Source organism: Mustela lutreola, chromosome 3 (assembly GCF_030435805.1).
Source record: "Mustela lutreola isolate mMusLut2 chromosome 3, mMusLut2.pri, whole genome shotgun sequence".
Taxonomy (NCBI): domain Eukaryota; kingdom Metazoa; phylum Chordata; class Mammalia; order Carnivora; family Mustelidae; genus Mustela; species Mustela lutreola.
The window spans coordinates 39833824-39847921 of NC_081292.1; the positions used below are offsets into that span (position 1 = coordinate 39833824).

Genomic DNA, 14098 nt, shown 5'->3' on the forward strand with positions numbered 1-14098 from the left:
CATACGTACATATGCATGCACAATGGAATATTACCCAGCCATCAAAAAGAATTAACTTCTGCTATTTGCAATGATGCAGATGGAACTAGAGTATATTATGGTAAACAAAATAAGTCAGAGAAAGACAAGTACCATATAATTTCTATGTAGAATTTAAGAAAAAAAAAAAAACAGATGAACATAGGAAGGGGAAGGAAAATAAAATAAGATAAATACAGAGAGGGAGGCAAACCATAAGAGATCCTGATCTGTAAGGAAGAAACTGATAGCTGCTGGAGGGGAGGTAGATGAGGGGATGGGGTAACTGGGTGATGGGCATTAAGGAGGGCACGTGGTATAATGAGCACCAGGTGTTACATGAAACTGATGAATCACTAAACTGTATCCCTGAAACTAATAATACAGTATATGTTAATTAAATTGAATTTAAATAAAGTCTTTTAAAAAACTGGAATATCTGGTGGAGAAAAGTAGGTAAACAAAAACTTTAAAAAGAACACAGTATGTCACAAGTCTAAATGAACGTACAAAGTAAAATTTCATGAAATAATTAATTCTGACTGGGGGAAATCTAGGAAGTTTCCTATAAGATGAAACTTTGAATGAGCCTTAGAAGACTTCAATAGCCTGAAAATGAAGAAAAGGCCATTCCTAGGAAAAGAACAAAGAAGGGAAGACAAAAATAGATGAAACACCTATTCATTTACAGTGAAGAAGAGGCCTACAGCCAGGCCCCCAAACAGACAAGGAGACATTCTGAAATCTTCTAATTCTCAACCAAGATATTTTGAACCCCTAATCTCATTCTATGAGTTCCAAGAAGGCAGGGAAAAAATATTAAACTCAGTAAACTCAGCTATTAGTTGAGTGAAAGAAGAGCAAGAGGCGAAGGGCACCCCCAAAGGATAGGCACAGGTGTGTGACCCACCCTCTCCAAACTGTCTCCTGAGATCTGGCTCAAATTAAACCCAGGCTGCTACCTGGAGAGCAAGCCCAGACCTGACTTCATCAAAATCCGTGGGCACAGTACATTACCAGCATCTCTCGAGAGGCAGATGTCTGGCTGATGGAGCAGCGTACTGCAAGCCACCCTGCCACGCTGACACCTGACCTCAAAAACACATAACTTATGCATTTTGTTGTATTATGGAGAGGTGCCCACCACAGGGCCTCTGTGTTTAATTCAACCTGTCTTGTAGCACACTCAAGAAGTCTGTGGACCCAACGCCACAACACACAACAGCAACAAGTGTGGAGCACAGACCAATCCTTAGCGATCCGATCACTTAGATTCCAAACTGCTTCCACTGGTCAGGCCACTGCACGAAAGGTAGTCACACTTGGGGGCACTTTGATCAATTTTATCAGTTATCACAGGGAGCCAGTTATAGTCTAAAACGTGAGGCGTATTGTGTTTGAAACACAGTTGCTCTGGTTGTCTTAAATATGGTTGCTTTGAGGCCTGTTTGAACTTGGTTGCTTTCTCCTCAATCCCTGAGTATTTCCTTGTAGACCGGTGTGAGTGAGTGGGGACTTCCACAAAAAACATGATCTTCTTAGACATCTGTGAAAATGAGCAGCCAGAAGATCCAATGTACGTCAGTCAGCTTCCAGTAATATCTAACATGGAAAATCTACAGGTCTTCGTGATGGTGGGGGTATGGAGGTGAGTTTATGGCTGTGGTCCACTGAAACAGCACTAGTTATTGTAGTCTAGGGGTCATGGCTGGCTCTGCTGAGGAGGTGGGATCTGAGAAGAAGTGCTAATAGACTAGAGCAAGAAGCCAGGGAGAAGAAGAGAGAAGGAGATGAAAGACGCAGAGTGAGGGAGAGAAGGCCATGAGAGGAAGCAGGCAGTGGCAGGGTAACATCACACGGGAGCCCGGGAGCTGTAGTAAGGAATCTGGGTGGGGACAGAGAAGTCAGGCAAATTCAGAGTTACATTTTGGATATACCACTAGTCTTAGTCTGCTGGCTTGGAGGAGGCAAGAAAAGGTATGGAGGGCTATTTAGGGGGCAACCACCACATTCTGGTTGAGAGCAGTAGTGTTTGGAGGAGGGCAAGGAGGTGGAGAGAAAGAAGACTGGACAGACCACTCTGAGTGGGAGTATGGAGTGAACGCCGTTTACTGCAATGGGGAAATCGGCTTCACTGAGTGTTGTGCTCCATAACCATATTGCCTAATCTATATAACGATTGCTTTCCTGGGGAAAGTTGTATGTACTGAAATTTAGTTATAAGATCACTCAAAACAAAGACCTTGTTGCTTAATTTTAAGATGAATCCTATCTGTGAAACAACGATCTTCATCTAAAACTTTTTTACAAAATATTTGCTGTACTACATTGTCCATTCTTCCAGATATGCTTAAAACAGGGTATTTTTTTTTATCAGTAACAGAGAGCAACCATTGATATATAACCTGCCTTGAATACAGCTATAGAGCTCACTAGCCTTTGCTCATGAATAAGTTGCTTAATTTTTCCCAGCCTGTAAAATGGGAATCACAGTAACAGTGGCACCATTTTTGTGAGTATCAGACGAGATGACAGAGGTAAGAATTGCTATGTGTGCTATAAAGAAACGTAAGACAGTAAGAGTAAGGTTTGTCCCTAAGAGACTCTTTTTTTTTTTTTTTAAGATTTTATTTATTTGACAGACAGATACCACATGTAGGCAGAGAGGCAGGCAGAGAGAGAGGAGGAAGCAGGCTCCCCACTGAGCAGAGAGCCCGATGCAGGGCTCGATCCCAGGACCCTGAGATCACAACCCAAGCCGAAGGCAGAGGCTCAACCCACTGAGCCACCCAGGCACCCTGCTAAGAGACTCTTAATGTCACAAAACAAACCGAGGGGGCGGTGGTGGTAGGGAGAGGGTGGTTGGGTTATGGACATTGGGGAGGGTATGTGCTATGGTGAGTGCTGTGAAGTATGCAAACCTGGCGATTCACAGACCTGTACCCCTGGGGCTAATAATACATTATATGTTTATAAAAAATTTTAAAAAATTAAATTAAAAAAAGAGTAAGATTTGTAAATGTTCTCAACATATATCAAATAGATATAAGCAGTAATTATCTGATTTATTTAAAACTTCTAAGTAATCACCAGGAATAAAACAAAAATAATGGATATAATCAGCAAATATGGAGTCTACCCAGCTCAGAGCAGAACTATTCTTTATCACAACAGACAGCTCCAGAGGCTATACAATTTCTTGTCAGTTTTAACTAAAGAAATCATGCAGGCACTATCTCATAAAGATGCCACAAAAGGCTCGGCAGAGAAGCTGGGGAGGTTTCCTGGGTCTACGTGGCAAAAAAAACAAAACAAACAAACAAAAAAACACAGGGGTGATGGAGGAATGTGTGAGAGGAGCAGGGAAAGGACTTTTCAGAGAAGCATCAGAGGAACAGGGCATGATAGAAAAAGATACCACTGGCCTTATCTAAAATTATACTAATGCTATATTGTATTGTCTCCCCTCCCCCTTTTCTGTAAGAGAATAACACAGGCCAATCAATTGCCTTGTAAAATGCAGTGTCTCTCTTGGAACACACCAACGTTATGCTTGGCCGTGAGATTTGCTCTGGCCAATGGAATGTAAATGGGAAAGGTATATGGCCCCAGCTGAGCAGGAACTTAAAAGAGCCACTGCAAGCTTAGATTGTCTTTTAAGAGATCTTTTCTCCCAGCCAAAAGAATGACATGTCCCAGATAGGAACTCCTTCAGCCTGGATCCTGGAACGAAAAAGATACATATATATTTATATGCAAAGTGCACAAGAAATAAATCTTAGGAGGGGCACCTGGGTAGCTCAATTGGTTAAGTGTCTGACTCTTGATTTCAGCTCAGGTTATGATCTCATGATCCTGGGATCAAGCCCCATATCAGGCTCCATGGTGTGGAGTCTATTTGAGATTTTCTCTCCGTCTCCTTCTGCCCCTCCTCCCTCCTCTAAAATAAATAAATACATCTTAAAAAAAAAAAAAGAGGGGCGCCTGGGTGGCTCAGTGGGTTAAAGCCTCTGCCTTCGGCTCGGGTCGTAATCCCAGGGTTCGGAGATCAAGCCCTGCATCAGGCTCTCTGCTTGGCAGGGAGCCTGCTTCCTCCCTCTCTCTCTGCCTGCCTCTCTGCCCACTTGTGCTCTGTCAAATAAATAAATAAAATCTTAAAAAAAAAAAAAAAAAGAAAGAAAGAAACGTTAGAAGGTCCAGGCCACAGAAATTTGGGGGTTGTTTGTTACCACTGCAATACTGAGTGAGAGCTGACAAAAGTAGGAGCCCTGAATTTAAAGTTTCTTTCAGAGCATTTCACAATCTGTAGCTGATGACAGATAAAATATAAAGTAAATATATCTAATACTTTAGGGAAGACTGTTCAGTGAAAATTAGATAACTACTTTCTTCTTCCTATTACACATCAAAGTGATCAAATGATCAACACCAAACAGTAGACAACCAACAAATCTGAAAAAGAATTTAGCAAGTGTCAGTGACTTAACACATGCAGATTAAATGACAAAAAATTTTAAATAAGAGATAAACCCTAGAGATCATTAAAATAGTCTTGGCAGCTCCGGTTAGCTTACCTACCTGATGTCAATTCTAAAAGAAACAAGCAGCCCTGTTGTACTTTTAAATAATTCTATATACTTTCAATAGATTTTAATATTTCCTATCTAAATGTGTTTTCCCTCTAAATCCCATCTCCAAAAACCAAGGGCAAAAATGATAGAAACTGGTGTGCTTATGTTTGTATCAAGAACAAAATAATGTTATTATAGTGTTATATCAGAGAGATAAAATAATTCTATGACAGCTTGGCATTCCAAAATGGGCTTTTTCATTTAGCTATGTTTTGAAATGTTAACTCACTATGCTGTTCTTAGAGAAGTAAAACTTGGAGAAAAAAAACACTGCAACAAAACAGAATTTTTGCCCTAAAAAGAAAAAACCTGACTCACTTTCATAATTCAGCTTGACACAGCAATTTGCCATGAGAAGATTCTAGAGACATGATGGAAATATTAGAACTATAGGACTTACACAGAAATTTCCTGAATGCTATTTATTAAAGTCCACTGGCTGGAAGGACACAAATCCAGCTATCAGTGTCAATCACACTACAATTACAATTTAAAGCCATCACCATGCAGTTTAAGCAGGAGAGATTTAAGTACAAGAGCATTAACCACATTTAATTTGTTCAACATCATACATCATTAGGGAATTGCAAATTAAAACAATGAGATACAGTTACACACCTATTAGAATGGCAAAAATCCGAAACATGGACAACACCAAATGTTGGCAAGTATAAGGAGCATAAGGAATTCTCACTCATTGCTGGTGGGGGTGCAAAATGGTATAGCCACTTTAGAAGGCAGTTTGGAACTTTCTTACAAAACTAATATACTCTCCTTTTTCGCAACGGGTTTGCCACCAGAACACAGGTGTCGTGAAAACCACCGCTCATCCTAAACCAGAATGGGGAAGGAAAAGACTCATATCAACATTGTTGTCATCGGACACGTAAATTCGGGCAAGTCTACTACTACTGGTCATCTGATCTACAAATGTGGTGGGATCGACAAAAGAACTATCGAAAAATTCGAGAAGGAGGCTGCTGGATGGGAAAAGGCTCCTTCAAGTATGCCTGGGTCTTGGATAAACTGAAAGCTGAACGTGAACGTGGTATCACCATTGATATCTCCCTGTGGAAATTCAAGACCAGCAAGTATTACATGACCATCATTGATGCTCCAGGACACAGAGACTTTATCAAAAACATGATTACAGGCACATCCCAGGCTGACTGTGCTGTCTTGATTTTTGCTGCTGGTGTTGGTGAATTTGAAGCTGGTATCTCCAAGAACGGGCAGACCCGTGAGCATGCCCTTCTGGCTTACACACTGGGTGTAAAACAACTAATTGTTGGTGTTAACAAAATGGATTCCACTGAGCCACCCTACAGCCAGAAGAGATACGAGGAAATCGTTAAAGAAGTCAGCACTTACATTAAGAAAATTGGCTACAACCCCGACACAGTAGCATTTGTGCCAATTTCTGGTTGGAATGGTGACAACATGCTGGAGCCAAGTGCTAATATGCCTTGGTTCAAGGGATGGAAAGTCACCCGTAAAGATGGGAATGCCAGTGGAACCACACTGCTTGAAGCTCTGGATTGCATTCTGCCACCAACTCGTCCAACTGACAAGCCCTTGCGTCTGCCTCTCCAGGATGTCTACAAAATTGGTGGTATTGGTACTGTCCCTGTGGGCCGAGTGGAGACTGGTGTTCTTAAGCCTGGCATGGTGGTCACTTTTGCTCCAGTCAACGTTACAACTGAAGTCAAGTCTGTTGAAATGCACCATGAAGCTTTGAGTGAGGCTCTTCCTGGGGACAATGTGGGCTTCAATGTCAAGAACGTATCTGTCAAAGATGTTCGTCGTGGCAATGTGGCTGGTGACAGCAAAAATGACCCACCAATGGAAGCAGCTGGCTTCACAGCTCAGGTGATTATCCTGAACCATCCAGGCCAAATTAGTGCTGGATATGCACCTGTGCTGGATTGTCACACAGCTCACATTGCTTGCAAGTTTGCTGAGCTGAAGGAGAAGATAGATCGTCGTTCTGGAAAAAAGCTGGAAGATGGTCCCAAGTTCTTGAAATCTGGTGACGCTGCCATTGTTGATATGGTTCCTGGCAAGCCTATGTGTGTTGAGAGCTTCTCTGACTATCCTCCTCTGGGCCGTTTCGCTGTTCGTGACATGAGACAGACGGTTGCTGTGGGTGTCATCAAAGCAGTGGACAAGAAGGCAGCTGGAGCTGGCAAGGTCACCAAGTCTGCCCAGAAAGCTCAGAAGGCTAAATGAATATTATCCCCAATACCTGCCACCCCAGTCTTAATCAGTAGTGGAAGAACGGTCTCAGAACTCTTTGTGTCAATTGGCCATTTAAGTTTAATAGTAAAAGACTGGTTAATGATAACAATGCATCGTAAAACCTTCAGAAGGAAAGGAGAATGTTTTGTGGACCATTTGTTTTTTTGTGTGTGTGGGCAGTTTTAAGTTATTAGTTTTTAAAATCAGTACTTTTTAATGGAAACAACTTGACCAAAAATCTGTCACAGAATTTTGAGACCCATTAAAACAAAAGTTTAATGAGAAAAAAAAAAAAAACTAATATACTCTCACCATACAATCTAGTAATTGCACCCATTGGTTACTTACCCACAGAATATATTTTCCCTTCAGTTTTGCTGTGAACTTAAGCTCCCCTAAAAACAAATTTTAATTCTAGGGTCTCTAAAAAATTAAAATAAAAATAAATAGATAAATAAATTTTATTAATTAAAAATATATAAAAATATATTCAAAAGAAAGTCTGTGGCCAATAAAACCTGTAATCAGGAATGCCCGAATGGCAAAGAGAGGGTCTCCTTTAGATTCTGTGGGAAATACAGTATCTAGCATAGTATTAACCTCACACATTCAATCAACATATATTGAGAGTTTAATTATGTGCCAAGAATGGTCCTAGAACACCCAACAGATATAATCCCTTCTCTCAAGGCATTTCAATAAATACTTGCCATTGGTTAACTTTGTTTCCATAATAATTTTAGTCCCTGTATCAAGTTTTCTTACACATATGAATCAATATTATAGAACATTAGAGGTCTCCTCAAATAAAAACAAATGAGTGAAGAGAATGCAGGTGTAGTAAAATAATACCATTTAACATATAGAATATTATATAATATTAACACCTGGGTTGCAGCTATCATGAATCTTTTTTTAACTTCTGAGACCAAAGAACATGTGGATTCTCATACTTGCAAGTGACAGAACACCCCAATGGGCTTAAACAAATCTCCTTGGCTTAAGGAAATATATTGGTGGGGCACCTGGGTGACTCAGTTGCTTAAGCGTCTAACTCTTGACCTTTGCTCAGATCTTGACCTCAGGGTCATGAGTTCAAGCCCTGTGTTGGGCTCCATGATAGGTGTAGAGCCTACTTTAAAAAAAAAAAAAAATGTGTTGGCTCACATGACCAGCAGAAGGGCTGGCCTCAGATAGTTCCTGGCTACTGGTAGCCAGGACTCTTAAGAATCTGTGTGGTGCTTTGCCCTTTCACAGCTCTAGGTTCTCCAAGACCTCATATCCTTATTATACTGCCCACGGAAAGAGGTAGTGTCTCTTTCAGAAGTTCCCATGGGGGGAAAATAAAAAAGCAAGCTTCATTTTACCAGAAGCCCCAGGAAACAAGTCTGTTTAAAACCATGTGTTATGCCCACTCTGAATCCAAAACTATGGTCTTGGAGATGGGATGTGCTGGCTATCTTAAGCCAAGCAAGGCCCACCTCTAGACTTGAGTAAGGGGCCAACCCCACCTAAACCATATGGCTAGAGGAGTGCATGAAAGCCACCTAATTCCAAACAGAGGGAAAACGGATGCTCGGTAGCAAACAACAGATGGCCACCACAGAGGATATCTCTTGATAGTGTCACAGTATGTAGTACAATGCATTTCCCATATTCTGAATTCAATATATGTTTGCTGTGTTGAATTAAATTGTCCGTATTTTTCATGATCCACTTTGGCAGAGTAAAGAGCCTCTCAGACCATTCATCCCCAACCATTTGAACAAAATGAATGGGAAATTTTTGATGACTTTCTGAAGAGCTACCAACTAATGAAAAACAAGCATCCATTTAACACCATTAATAGTTTATTAATCCATACCAGAAACTTAAGCAGAAATGCTATGTTAATAGAAACATTAAGGCAATAGGATCCCACAGCTTGCATGGTTTCCAAGAACCCATGTGAACCACTGATTAGCCTTGAACCATATATGAGAAGCCACTATTTCATACAACTTCATGATGGAAAAGTAAAAAATTTAAACATTTGTAGACTTATCAGATTTTAGGGCAGGGTTTTCAAATATTTAAAGAAAAAAATCAGGTTTGTCTATACTCAGTATAAATCCAAGAAGTGAAAGGTAACTGAATTCTTCAGTTCAAAAGATTTGCATGAAACTGATGATAATGGAAATAACTGTTATATGCATGTTCTGAGCAGGCAACATGCAAAGCTATTTACATGCATTAATTCATGTAATCCTTACACTCCTCTGCAGTAGGTATTGTTGTTCCTATTTACTGAGGTGAAAACTAAGATTTAATCTACTACCGAGTTTGGTTAGTCACAGTTCTGAGATTCAAACCCAGATCTATCTGATGGAAACTTTCTATCCCTATCTTGGAGAAAGGTAGAGAGAGAGCAATAGTTCTTCTAGTAATTTAATCCAGTTAGTCATCCATATATTTGTGTTTATGTCTCAGAGACCAACTTTTTAGCATATTATCTTACACAGCACAATGCATTTGCTAGCTGTTACAAAGATTATAATCTGTAGACACAGAATAATTGTTGATGAGTGGCCCTTAAACATATAACTTCACACTTTCCTTCTTCATTTAACCTACTTTGAGTGTGTTCTTAAGAATGTCTCTTCAAGCAGGCTTACTTGGTGGTCACTTCAGAAAGGATTTAATTATAATAAGAATACTGAGCAGACATTTATATAGCTCTTACAGTATACCAGACACTGTTCCAAATGTTTTATTTCCATTAACTCTTGATTCTCTCAACAACTCTATGATATACCTTCATAATCCTCATTAAATACAGGGTATTTATCTATTCAGAACTGCTTTTTATTTATTTGTTTCAAACTTTATTACCAAAAGAATTTGAGGAGACCTATAAAAATATATTGAAAAATAAAAACAAATGAGTGAAGAGAATGCAGGTGTAGTAAAATAATACCATGATTAATATAATAGAAGAAAATACATGTCCTAAGGTTTGTGCAGTCGCTAGAGAGGAGTATAAATTTAGCTGTAAAATGCCTGGAAAACAAAGCAAAGAGTGAAACCATTATAAGGCACAAAACAGAAATACAAACCAGTTGCTCTGGAAAAGCACAAACTTACTAACAAAAAGGTTTTTTGTGGGTCATTATAAATAAAATGCCATATGATATACCAATAGACAACAGTCCATTTCTACCACAAGTATAACATATAGGGACATTGTTCCTTTCCTCCATAAGCTCTTTCTCTCTTTCAGTAATAGAACCATTTAATACTGATGGAACAAGACTACCTAAAAACAAACCACAAAAAAGGGGACCTCATTTTTCAACTTCTCTGTAGCTAGGTACATCACATTACTTATTAGGAGAGGCATGTCTTTATCTTCCCCATGACTCCTTCCTGATCACTCAAATGCAGATGGAAGAGGTCATCTTATCATGAGTTAGAGCTGAAAAGGAATGTCAGGACCGGAGTCTGGATTCCTAATCCATGAAGCACAATTACCTAGAATTGTATATGACAGAGAAAGAAACATCTATCTTGCTTAAGCATAAGCATTGCTGTTATTTTGAGATTTCTATCATTCCTAGCTAACTAAGGAATGAGGGGGACAGAACCTCCTTTGGATTTTGGGATATTTAAACTGAGAACTGAAGGATTATGTTAAGGGACTATCCACTAAGAAGACTGACAACAAGAGTACTCCTTCCAGAAGCCCTAATGCAGGAAAACTTTCCAGAAGAACTGAAGGAAGATCATTTGTCTGCAGTATAGTGAGAAAGGGCAAAACAAAACATGAGATAAAGTCTGGGGAAAAGGAAGGAACATATCATTCAGGGCTTTGTGGATTATGGTAAAGTTAGACTTTGTTCTGTAGTCAGTGGAAGAATGCATGTGGCAAACATATGTCCCTCAAACCCCTTTGAATGAGATTTTTACACATATATTAAAAGATAGCTCTCTGTGGTGATAATTTTTCTAGGCAGGAGGACCTGACGAGAGGCATATGAGAGAATATTCATATAAAGAACACAGGTCTTGCAATCACAGAGTAGAGAAGGGAGAGACTTGAAGAGGGAGACCAGTTGAAAAGATAGACCTGGACAGAGATGATGGTGGCCTGGCCTAATTCGTAGAAGAAAAAAAGAAGGGAATGAATTTGCAATATATTTTATAAACAGAATCAATAGATTTTGCTGAATGATTTGATGTACAGACAGAAAGAGGAGTACAATGTGGGGGGGAATGATCTGATGAGAATTAAAAAACAAAGAGTTAAAGGATAGATTCTCTTAAAAACTTGGAGTGAATGTGTAATCAATGTTGTCAGTTCAAAGCAGGGCAATCCATATTGACGACACAATTGAGAGCCTCTTACAAAACTAAGACTAAGAAGAACACATGTCTGAATCCATGACCACCATATTTCTACTAGTAGTAGCCAATGAGCTCTGACCTTCTTCAGAATACAGTTACTCAACACAGGCAAATAAATGGGTAATCAAGGCCCCACACGTACTGGAAAGGATCTGAAAGAGACAGACATTTCCCTGTCCTCCAGGAATTTAATATGTAAATACTTAACTAGCCTACAAATATATTAGCAAAAAACCACATTAATATATCAATACATTAGCCCAGAAAGCATAAAAGTAAACTGTGCTAAAAATGTTATTGGGACAAGAAGAGTTTCTGGAATCAGAGAATTCTCAGTATCCATATCTTCATCTTGTCTTTGTTCCTACTCTCCCATCTCAGTATATGCATTGTGCCTCTTTTCTGAGTCAATCCTTCAACTTGTGCTCTGCTTTCCTAAAAAAGTGAGTTTAATTAATTACCCATTCTGCTTCTTATTAAGCTGTACATTCTTTGGCAAGTCACTTAAGCTCCCCAAGCTTCAGTCTCTTTATCTATATAATAAATTCACAGCAATGTTGTGAGGATGAAGTGAGAACGTGTACTTGAGACTACTGTGTAAATTAGATAATCAATATAAAAATAAAACATATTCTTTTACCATCTTCCCATTTCTCTACTTCCCCTCATGGGCAAATTATATGAAAGATCTATCTACTCTTTCCATCACTCACTCATTCTCTCTCTCTCCCACTCCTTAGTTGTTACTAGCTTTGAGATTAAATTCACTTACCATACAATTCACCTACTTAAAGTGTACCATTCGGTAGTTTTTAGCATATTCACAAAGGTATGTAACCATCATCACAATAAATTTTAGAACATTCCATCACCTCTAAGACAGACATCATAATAGCTTTAACAGACAAACACACCCCATCCACATGTCCCACCACCACCACTAACCCAGTAATCTACTTTCTATTTCTATGGATTTGCCTATTCTGGACATCTTATGTAAATGGAATCATACAAAATGCAGTCCTTTTTGATTGGCTCCTTCCTCTTACCCTAATGTTTTTGAGGTCCATCCATATTTTAACACACATCAATATTTCATTCCTTTTTGATGCCAAATAATATTCTATTGTATGAATATACTTTTTTAAAATCCATGCAACAGTTGCTTCAAGACTCATCTTTGTATTCCCTGCAGTGAATCATATGATGCCTGAGAGGGTTGTAAGCCCCCGAAAACAGTAACTACGCATTACCCATTTCTATCCCAATGGTATGTGCAGCCAGCTGGCCTAAAGCAGGTGTTTAATAAGTCTATTCAATAAATTTAAGAATGATAAAGACTTAAAAATCATTTATTGAAATAATTTATATGTTGAGGCCAAGATCTATATAAATGCACATATCTGGATAAGATTAATATATTTTGTTCATTAACCCTTACATTGCCCTAATAACTAATTTTACAAAGCAAACCACTTCCTTCCAAGTAGCCTGAATTTCTTAACTTAAAATGAAAGCTCGCTTGGAGCGCACATCCATCCAGAAGTCCCTTCACAGTTTTGCACCAAACATCTTTGGCTTTCCAGCATCTAGTCTTTCTAGTGAAAAATGCATTGTTTCCAAAATAATCAGAATAATAAGGCACTTATGAGCCTTCACAGCACTCATAATCCACAGTATAAGCCATACAGAGTCCCTGTAGTTTTGTGTTCTACTGCTGGATGGGTGGGGGTGGGTAGTAGGAATAGAACTTAAGGAAAGCAATAGATTTATTTTATGTCCATTAAAAACTTTAATCTAACTTAAATGAAACCAGGTTTATTGTTTGGCCTCATCCATAATTTAGGTAGTAGACAAAATACCAAAAATGTATTATTCATTCAAGAAGTGCTTGATACCTTGGGTAAGACCTAAATAAAATTAAAAAATATATATATATAAGATGTTTCTTAGGTAGAGTAACATAAATTAATTGGAAGTGATGAAACCATCACATGCAATATATGGCTACTCAAATATCAGAATAAGGCCTGTTATAATGCCAATGGGATCCAGAGCAGGTGGATGTCGATCCCTGACAAAACCTGACAGAACATCCAACTATCAAATTAAAAGTCACTCTCATGCAGGCTCTGCCCTATCCAGGGCCCTTGCTGAATACCAGAGAGTAACTTGAATGGTATGATGCATTTATCTGCTGTCTGAAGGCAGGGGTGATGAAAGTCCTAGGTACCAAGGTGGGCTGCCATCTTCTTAACTACCCCCACCTCATCTCTTACCTGCTGAGGCCAGTCTGACCACATATCCCCCCGCCCTGTTTTTCATGGTAATTTCCTCAAATACTCAAGTCCAGCCCCAAACACCAGACTGACAGTTCGGTGTCCTGAGTTTCTCACCTAATTGTTACTTGTCTTCTGGGATTGATTCCTTCTTCCAGAATCTAAAACATCAGCTCCCAGAATATGTCCTGATATATAAGTAAAAAGACAGACTGGAATCAAGAAACGATACATTGTCTGAACAGAGTACGTCAACAAGCACTGTTCCCTTACCTTGGGAAGGCACCTGGAAAGAGTATCAGTGTGGGCAGCACCACCACTCTCCATGTCCCCTGAACTTAGCCATCTGGATGCTAATCTCTGTCAGCAGTCCCCAGGCCCCACCCACTTCTATCTAGTCTTAGTTTTTCTTCCCTTTCCCATCAGAAATGCCTAGAATATCTCTTGACCAAATAGAAGAATGGCTGAGCCACACAGACATTCCAATTGGATGATGGTAAAAATTATGTTTAGCTTAGAGCCAAATTCCAGAAGGCCCCCACCTGCCAC

The 14098-nt window shown here is 39.3% G+C and overlaps 1 protein-coding gene and 1 pseudogene across 3 annotated transcripts in view; one reads left to right on the plus strand and one right to left on the minus strand.

The window, feature by feature from the left end:
* CPQ (carboxypeptidase Q) overlaps positions 1 to 14098 on the minus strand; it is a 448436-nt gene that overhangs the window by 310749 nt on the left and 123589 nt on the right. The gene's annotated exons all lie outside the window — the stretch shown is intronic.
* Positions 5470 to 7166, plus strand: LOC131826575 (elongation factor 1-alpha 1-like; annotated as a pseudogene).